This window comes from Bufo bufo, chromosome 4 (assembly GCF_905171765.1).
Source record: "Bufo bufo chromosome 4, aBufBuf1.1, whole genome shotgun sequence".
NCBI classification, from domain to species: Eukaryota; Metazoa; Chordata; class Amphibia; order Anura; family Bufonidae; genus Bufo; species Bufo bufo.
The window spans coordinates 350,918,985-350,928,366 of NC_053392.1; the positions used below are offsets into that span (position 1 = coordinate 350,918,985).

The following is a 9,382-nucleotide window of genomic DNA, read 5'->3' on the forward strand; positions in this document are numbered from 1 at the left end:
TAGAATGACTAAGATGTGTTGATGCCCTCTGGCGCGGACTTTGGTACTGAGCCTATGAGGTCCATAGCTATTCGGTCAAATGGCACTTCGATAATTGGGAGAGGTACTCGGGGACTATGAAAATGTGGCTGGGGGCTACTTATCTTGCAGGTCGGGCAAGACTTACAAAACTCTTCCACTTCTATGAATATGCTGGGCCAGTAAAACCCCTGTAGAATATGATCCTGAGTTTTCTGCAGCCCCAGGTGACCCCCGAGAACATGTTGGTGGGCTAGATCTAACGCAAGCTTGCGATAAGCCTTGGGGACCACCAACTGTTCAATAGGCTCACCCCATAGTTGGTTTACCCAATACAACATATCCTGAAGAACCACAAAACGGGGAAACACTGACTGCCCCAGGTTGTTGTGGTTCACCATCTACTATTAACACATTTACCCCGCCGCGGGATAGGGTTCGGTCCTGATGTTGGGCGGTACCAAAATTATCCCCGGAGACATTGAGGTCTGACAATTCAGGACCCGGCGGCAAGTCCACGTCTCCCACCATCACACTTAGCAGGGTTGTCTCCTCCTCTTCCACCGAAGTGGCGGTCACCCCTACCGCTGGCCCTTTGGTCTCAGGTTCCCAGGGTTCTGGTCTTCTGTCTCATGGGTATCAGTCACTCTCATAGCAGGCCACAGTCCCGGAAAGCCCGGGAAGTCTCACTTATTATGAGTTCATAATGTAGATTTGTTGCGACATCCACCTCGTGGGTCCATCTACCGGCCATAGTAGTTAGAGACACCAGCGCAGTGGGGTAGTCTTTTAAGTCTCCGTGGATGCACATCACCCCGACTTTCCGGCCAGTATACTCAGGGGACCGCACCAGGGTAGCCCTTACTAGGGTCACCATACTCCCTGAGTCCGGCAGAGCCTCTGCCGGTGTGTCTCCCACTTGTTGTAATACAGCTGGTTTAATGTACGACATACAACCGTGGCTGAAAAATGCAAAAACCAAAAAAATTGCCATTCACGCCAGCCCCAATTGTAGGGTTTCGCTCTGGCAGACAGGATTAGCGGACTCAGTATAGAGGCAACAACAAGTTCTTTGGATAAAACAGTTCAGTGTTTTATTCACACTTTAGGCAATTGACAAAACAAACAGTCATAATCAAACAAAAAGTCACCTTGCGTTGTTGGTGTTAATTCACACCATATTGTAATTCTGCCTCAAAGAGTCCTTGACCATAGCAGCACCAACCTGTTTTCACGCCAAACAGGTAGCAAGCCTTCAACCAGACACAAGGCTCCCAGATCCCAACACAGAGACCTCACTTCTGAGCCCAGCTGCCTATTTAAGGACAGCCAGATGCTGCTAAAGCCTGAACCGCCACTTAAAATCCGGTCGGGTATTTGACATCACCTGGCTGTAAATCAGCCCAGCAGGAGTTTTTCCAGACAAAACCTCTCACTGTGTCACAATATACGCTTTATCATATCTGTTTTGCACATTGCTCTATTATATTCTTGACCCCCGGCAGTGTCTTTTCTGTGTTTGCTTTCTCCCCTTCATATTTTATTTATTTACTTATAAAGCGCTGATATTTTTATAGCAGTTCTATAATTATCCTAATAAAGTTTTTGCATTTAAAAATACATTATTGTGTGTTGTGTATTTCTGTAGGCTTTTTATTTGTATGGGCTGCACATACACTGATACAGTTTCTTATTTGCCCTTTATAGGTTAAATATGGAAATATACAGGAATACTATATGTTATATTTCTATTACACGATACATAACAAGATTTCATTGGTATAAAAGCAGGTAAAATAACTTAACACATGTAATCTAACATCCGCTGTATCTGCTTGTTGAGTATTTTCATCTACTTGTCTAAGCTTGTGGAAAAGTGATATGTGAAATTAGTTTATTCTGAGCACGGACAGATACATGACATACCATATTAAGTTGTTGCATTCAGCAGATGAGAGCTGGTTTTAAGCAAATCTCTAGTCATCCAAAACCAGTCGTTTATTGACCTTGCGAGCTGTATTTGTTTAAAGTTAATTTAATTCCCGTTTCTAGATCTTTGTTATCATTGTCTCTACGGGTCATTGCTTTAAAGATGTTGCAATGAATTTTAAGGGAATGATTGGTTTTATGTTCTGGCTGGATCATTTCATTTGCAGATATACAGGCTTTAATGTTGTATTTATTTATTTATATTGTGGCAGAAAGAGTTAAATTTGTTTCTCCATTGCTTTATCTATAAAAAAAACACCCTTTCTTCTGCCTCCTGGCACAAACACATTGCAGTTGTAATTATTGGGCATATGCTATATATGCCACATTGCAAATGACAACGTTTCATTATGTGGTTTTCATCTCAGGGCTGCTTCTTATTAATATATACACTGTATAACATATGACGCTACATAAAAAAAAGGAAATTATAAGCTTTGTGCTATAAAAATGCAATTTTACATAAAGTGTTTTATTTTGACACTGAACAAACAGGGTCATTTTAAAAACTGCCGACATTGAAGCAATAGAAAAAAGCTGTAGCCAAGTATCTTGAACACAAGGAACTTTTCATCAAGATTTTCTCTTTTTTTTTTTTTAAACGCAATTGTTTTGGGGGGGGATGTGGTAATTTTAAGGGGGACAGGTCCAAATTGTTCATTGTGTCTTTACATAATTGTATTTATACTGCATGTTAGATCAGATCTCCAAGTATATACACTGCGTGCAGAATTATTAGGCAAATGAGTATTTTGACCACATCATCCTCTTTATGCATGTTGTCTTACTCCAAGCTGTATAGGCTCGAAAGCCTACTACCAATTAAGCATATTAGGTGATGTGCATCTCTGTAATGAGAAGGGGTGTGGTCTAATGACATCAACACCCTATATTAGGTGTGGATAATTATTAGGCAACTACCTTTCCTTTGGCAAAATGGGTCAAAAGAAGGACTTGACAGGCTCAGAAAAGTCAAAAATAGTGAGATATCTTGCAGAGGGATGCAGCACTCTTAAAATTGCAAAGCTTCTGAAGCGTGATCATCGAACAATCAAGCGTTTCATTCAAAATAGTCAACAGGGTCGCAAGAAGTGTGTGGAAAAACCAAGGCGCAAAATAACTGCCCATGAACTGAGAAAAGTCAAGCGTGCAGCTGCCAAGATGCCACTTGCCACCAGTTTGGCCATATTTCAGAGCTGCAACATCACTGGAGTGCCCAAAAGCACAAGGTGTGCAATACTCAGAGACATGGCCAAGGTAAGAAAGGCTGAAAGACGACCACCACTGAACAAGACACACAAGCTGAAACGTCAAGACTGATTTTTCTAAGGTTTTATGGACTGATGAAATGAGAGTGAGTCTTGATGGGCCAGATGGATGGGCCCGTGGCTGGATTGGTAAAGGGCAGAGAGCTCCAGTCCGACTCAGACGCCAGCAAGGTGGAGGTGGAGTACTGGTTTGGGCTGGTATCATCAAAGATGAGCTTGTGGGGCCTTTTCGGGTTGAGGGTGGAGTCAAGCTCAACTCCCAGTCCTACTGCCAGTTTCTGGAAGACACCTTCTTCAAGCAGTGGTATAGGAAGAAGTCTGCATCCTTCAAGAAAAACATGATTTTCATGCAGGACAATGCTCCATCACACGCGTCCAAGTACTCCACAGCGTGGCTGGCAAGAAAGGGTATAAAAGAAGAAAATCTAATGACATGGCCTCCTTGTTCACCTGATCTGAACCCCATTGAGAACCTGTGGTCCATCATCAAATGTGAGATTTACAAGGAGGGAAAACAGTACACCTCTCTGAACAGTGTCTGGGAGGCTGTGGTTGCTGCTGCACGCAATGTTGATGGTGAACAGATCAAAACACTGACAGAATCCATGGATGGCAGGCTTTTGAGTGTCCTTGCAAAGAAAGGTGGCTATATTGGTCACTGATTTGTTTTTGTTTTGTTTTTGAATGTCAGAAATGTATATTTGTGAATGTTGAGATGTTATATTGGTTTCACTGGTAAAAATAAATAATTGAAATGGGTATATATTTGTTTTTTGTTAAGTTGCCTAATAATCATGCACAGTAATAGTCACCTGCACACACAGATATCCCCCTAAAATAGCTAAAACTAAAAACAAACTAAAAACTACTTCCAAAAATATTCAGCTTTGATATTAATGAGTTTTTTGGGTTCATTGAGAACATGGTTGTTGTTCAATAATAAAATTAATCCTCAAAAATACAACTTGCCTAATAATTCTGCACTCCCTGTATTAAAATTAGCATGCATACTTTATTATCTATGCTTTGATCTAATTTTATGTATTTATATATCCATGAAAATAATAAAAATAATACATACATTGGCCAGATAATAAGTGCCACACAGTGCCAGGAAAATAATGCCATTCAGTGCCATATGGTTACCGGAATAACTACTTGACTGATTAGTGCTCCCCTTTGGACAACAGTGCTTGCTTACCTTTAGTTTGTCTATTTCCATTTGTGTTCTGCAGCGCCTTTTCACATGTTCCTTTACTACTACAACTGTCATCTGCAACACATGGCAGTCGATCCACAACTGCATACTATGACTCTAGGTTTACAGAGGATAAATGATAGTTTGGTGAACTGGAAACCAAAAACATGAAGAATTGCCATAAATACCCAGGGAAGTATCCGAGTAGGAATGCACAATTCACCTATACAACCAGATTTTCCAGTGGCTTTGGTTTGGCACTGTGATGACTTCAGGACTGTAGTTCTGCAGTGGTTAAATATGTGAATAAAGTAGGTATAGGAGAAAGTGATTATCAGTGGCTGTGGGAAAGAAATGTACTTGTCTCACCCTATTGCCAGTAGCGTTCAAGGTTAAGTCATTATCGAAAGACAGATTCATAGTACGGAAGTCAGGTTTGACAACAATTACAGAAGTAACATTGGGTTAACAGCGGCGAGTCATGTAAGCACCATGCAAAATTGCTGTTGAATGGTCTAAAACGATTCTGGTCAGAAAATCGCAGATCACGAGGTCATATAACTAATGTTTTAGAATTGCTAGAAGTAGGCCTTTACCACTAAAATATGTTGTCAAACAGGTCCCAGAGAGCAATTTAAAGGAAACCTAACAGCAGATTTTACCCCTAAAGCATTTCTACTGCATTATAGTGTAGGTGAATATCTAACCTTAGCTATTCTTTCTTTTTGATGCATTATATAAAACACTAACTTTGAAGATAGAAGAACATGATATATGTAAAGTACCTTTTTGAAGTGAGGGAGGTGATGCTGCTCACCTGAAGAACTACTGTATATGCTCCTTAAACATGCCCATTATTGCTTAATTGATGTCCTTGTGTCCAGGATTTAGAACAAGGTGTTTCCTGGCCTCAAGGATAGCAATCAACCCATACTGGGCGTGTTTAGGGAGCAGACACCATGACTGTTTGTTGTGGCAAACAGCACCATCTCTTTGGCTCCATGAAGGTAATTTACACACAACGTGCTCCATCTTCAAAGTTATGCTAAGTTCACATCTGAAGCAGAGGGCTCCAGCAAAAGCCTCCAGCAAAAAAAAGGAAAAAATACCAGTGCATACAACAGTATGTTGTCTGAAACCATAGCAGAAATTAACTATAATTGGTTCTGTTGGGCACATTGGTGTCTGGTATACGCTGCATACGGGTGTCCATGTTTTTATTTTTTATGCTCCTATACTGGAACATAAAAATGGAAAAAAAAAAAAACTGTATGGATGAACCAAGCCTTAGTATTTTAAGTAATGAAGCACACACAAAGGATATAAGGATTTTGTTAGATGGCTATTCACCAGTGGAAATTATTTAATAGGGATGGGAAAAAAGCTACTGTCAAGTTCTCTTTATAGCTTGCTGCATTTTATTACCTGAGGGGGGCCACTCAAACTTTTCATGCACCACTGTTGACTAGTTCAGAGCTGTTATTTAGATATTCTTGTTATAACATGAAGTTGCATGTGTAAATGTAATTTAAAACACCATTAACCTAATTTATCAAAGCTAGATATTAGTTAGATATATATTTTTTATGGTTCAGAAAATTTAATCTGAATTATAACTGGGTGCATGTTACAAGTCTACTTCCCTTCTGAGTTTAATTTTTGGAGTCTTAAGTTTTTACTAAGGGTACTTTCACACTAGCGTTTTTCTTTTCCGGCGCTGAGTTCCGTCCTAGGGGCTCAAATCCGGAAAAGAACTGATCAGTTTTATCCTAATGCATTCTGAATGGAGAGTAATCCGTTCAGGATGCATCAGGATGTCTTCAGTTCAGTCTTTTTGACTGATCAGGCTTTTCAGAAAACCGTAGCATGTTGTATTTTTACCTCCGGCCAAAAATCCTGAACACTTTGACTGAACGCCGGATCCGGTCTTTTTCCCATTGACTTGAATTAACGCCGGATCCGGCGCCGTGTGTTCAGTCAAACCGGATCCGGCTTTTGCATGTTCAACCCGAAAAATGTGAAAATAAAGTTAAAGTCCATAAATGGCGGATCCGTTTTTTCCAATGCATTTTTTCATTGTGATCAAAATCCTGATCAGGGTTCAAATGTGATCAGTTTTCACCCAATTTTTTTTCCGGATCCGGCGGGCAGTTCCGGTGTCGGAATTGAACGCCGGATTTAAACAACACTAGTGTGAAAGTAGCCTAAGGGCTCTTTCACACTTGCGTTGTCCGGATCCGGCATGTACTCCACTTGCCGGAATTACACTCCGGATCCGGAAAAACGCAAGTGTACTGAAAGCATTTGAAGACGGAACCGTCTTCAAAATGCTTTCAGTGTTACTATGGCACCCAGGACGCTATTAAAGTCCTGGTTGCCATAGTAGGAGCGGGGAGCAGGGGAGCGGTATACTTACAGTGCGGCTCCCGGGGCGCTCCAGAATGACATCAGAGCGCCCCATGCGCATGGATGACGTGTCTAATGCGATCACATGATCCATGCGCTTGGGGCGCCCTGACGTCACTCTGGAGCGCCCCAGGAGCCGCACGGACGGTAAGTATGCTGCTCCCCCGCTCCCCGCTACACTTTACCATGGCTGCCAGGACTTTAGCGTCCCGGCAGCCATGGTAACCATTCAGAAAAAGCTAAATGTCGGCTCCGGCAATGCGCCGAAACGACGTTTAGCTTAAGGCCGGATCCGGATCAATGCCTTTCAATGGGCATTAATTCCGGATCCGGCATTGCGGCAAGTGTTTCGGATTTTTGGCCGGAGCAAAAAGCGCAGCATGCTGCGGTATTTTCTCCGGCCAAAAAACGTTCCGTTCCGGAACTGAAGACATCCTGATGCATCCTGAACGGATTTCACTCCATTCAGAATGCATGGGGATAATCCTGATCAGGATTCTTCCGGCATAGAGCCCCGACGACGGAACTCTATGCCGGAAGACAAGAACGCAGGTGTGAAAGAACCCTAAGCAAAAAAAGAAAAGGAAATGTAGTAATGAAGTGCCAGACATACAATAAACTTCCTCTGATTATCACATCATAACAAAACCTCATTTGGCCATGGTACTTGCTTCTGAGAGTGATCTTGAGATTATTAGTGGAGAAACTGTGGATGGACAAGTGGGAGATTTGCAAACAGCAGGGAAAGAAGGAGAATGCATGGAGGCATATTCATGCCAACTTGGTTGAAGACTGGGTGACCGTTTGGCTAAGTAAACCCTATGGGAAATGTAATAGTGGGGAGGGTTGCTTTCACAAATGAAATTCTGAAAGTATATGGTTTAATAAAAAATAAAAAAAAATAAAAAAAAATTCATTTAAAACAATAACTTTTCACTTTTTTTACTTCCTGATAAGATTCTTCAGCTCTGTCCTAGTTTACGTGAGGGAGACTACACTGAACAAGTGGAATCAACACCAAAATAAAATCCTCTTATCTGAAGAGGGGAATTATGGATATTGAATGCTCCTGTCTCCAATATACTGAGCTCAGTGAGGACCATACATCTCAGTGGGAACATGTACTGAAACACTGCATGCTGATATGACATTATACAGTGTAACACTAATTTTGTTTAAAAGAAATTCATAGAGGCACGTAATTTAAAATGATAGAGAAAGTAATTGGTTCCAGAGGGGCTATTTTCTCATGGCTGAGTGTAAAGAGGTATCAAGCCGAATCACCTTGTCATTTTCTCTTTTCTCTGTCAGCTATTAGCAATGCACATCAGGTAAGGCAGAGACGATTACATGAATCCCAAGTAGTCTGAACCACTGAGTGCATGGGAAATGGGAGCCATAAATCTGATGCCATACAAATACTAAGTTTAACCTACCAAGATACAGATTGCGCACAAGAAATCATATACTCATTTGAAAAAGATAACTTGTTTATAGTAGTATATTTATCGTGATCAAGTTATAATATCATTTTTGTAGCTTATTTCTGAGTGGAATAAAATAATAGCTTATTCTATTTATTTAGATGTTCTTTATTGCTTGGTTATCTAGGGACCTGGCCCAGAAAGTAAATATATTCATGTTTCTATCACCTTTTGAGAAGATAAAATATGCATTTTTCATAGTAGTAAAGCAAATCTGCTCTTATAGTAAATGCATTGTGATATTACTGTTAGATCAGACTTTCATAAGGCAGTTTAAGGCCAGCTTCACATACAGTATGTCAGATCATCCGGCTCCTTTCCCCTGCAGAGTGTTGCAGAAAATGCCGGAGGGGAACTTAAAAGGGTTTTCAGACATTTTAATACTGATGACCTCAGGATAGGTCATCAGTATCTGATTGGTGGGGGTTGGACACCTGGGACCCTCCGATCAGCTCACCAAGCACAGCTCCGTACATTGTATAGCGGCTGTTCTTGGCATCGCACTCAGCCACATTCACTTGAATGGGGCTGAGCTACTCCTAGGCCATGAGAACGATGAATGTGACATCACTGGCCTAGGAAAAACAGAGAGAAGGCCCCAGTGCTCACAGGAGTGCCGGTACCTTCTCAAAAAGCTGATCAGCGGGGGTCCCAGGTGTCTGACCCCACTGATCAGATACTGATGATCTATCCGAGAATAGGTCATCAGTATAAAAATCTCGAAAAAACCCTTTAAGCCAGAATTGATCCCATAGTTTTCTATTGGTGCGTACATTTTCATCTAGCGCATCACTGATGACGAAGGCTGTCAAAAAGCGGCGGATGGAAAAACACTCCTGTCCAGCGCTATCAGTCTATAGAAGCCGTATCTGTAAACTAAGTGCACATACACACTTAACAGATATCTGGGCTCAACTGATATATGTAAAGTAGGCCTAATGCAGTTTTTTTAATTTGTTGCTCATATGTGGTCACTTTAGATTGTTATTTTGGATGGCAATTTTGTTCATTATTATAGA

At 41.2% G+C, this 9,382-nt stretch overlaps 1 long non-coding RNA gene across 1 annotated transcript; it reads left to right on the forward strand.

Moving 5' to 3' along the window:
• The first annotated feature begins 1,718 nt into the window (after positions 1 to 1,718).
• LOC120998302 lies at positions 1,719 to 8,593 on the forward strand. Its single transcript, XR_005778330.1, has 2 exons — positions 1,719 to 1,809; positions 7,837 to 8,593. It is a non-coding gene; the product is annotated as an uncharacterized LOC120998302 (long non-coding RNA).
• Positions 8,594 to 9,382: the final 789 nt, after the last annotated feature.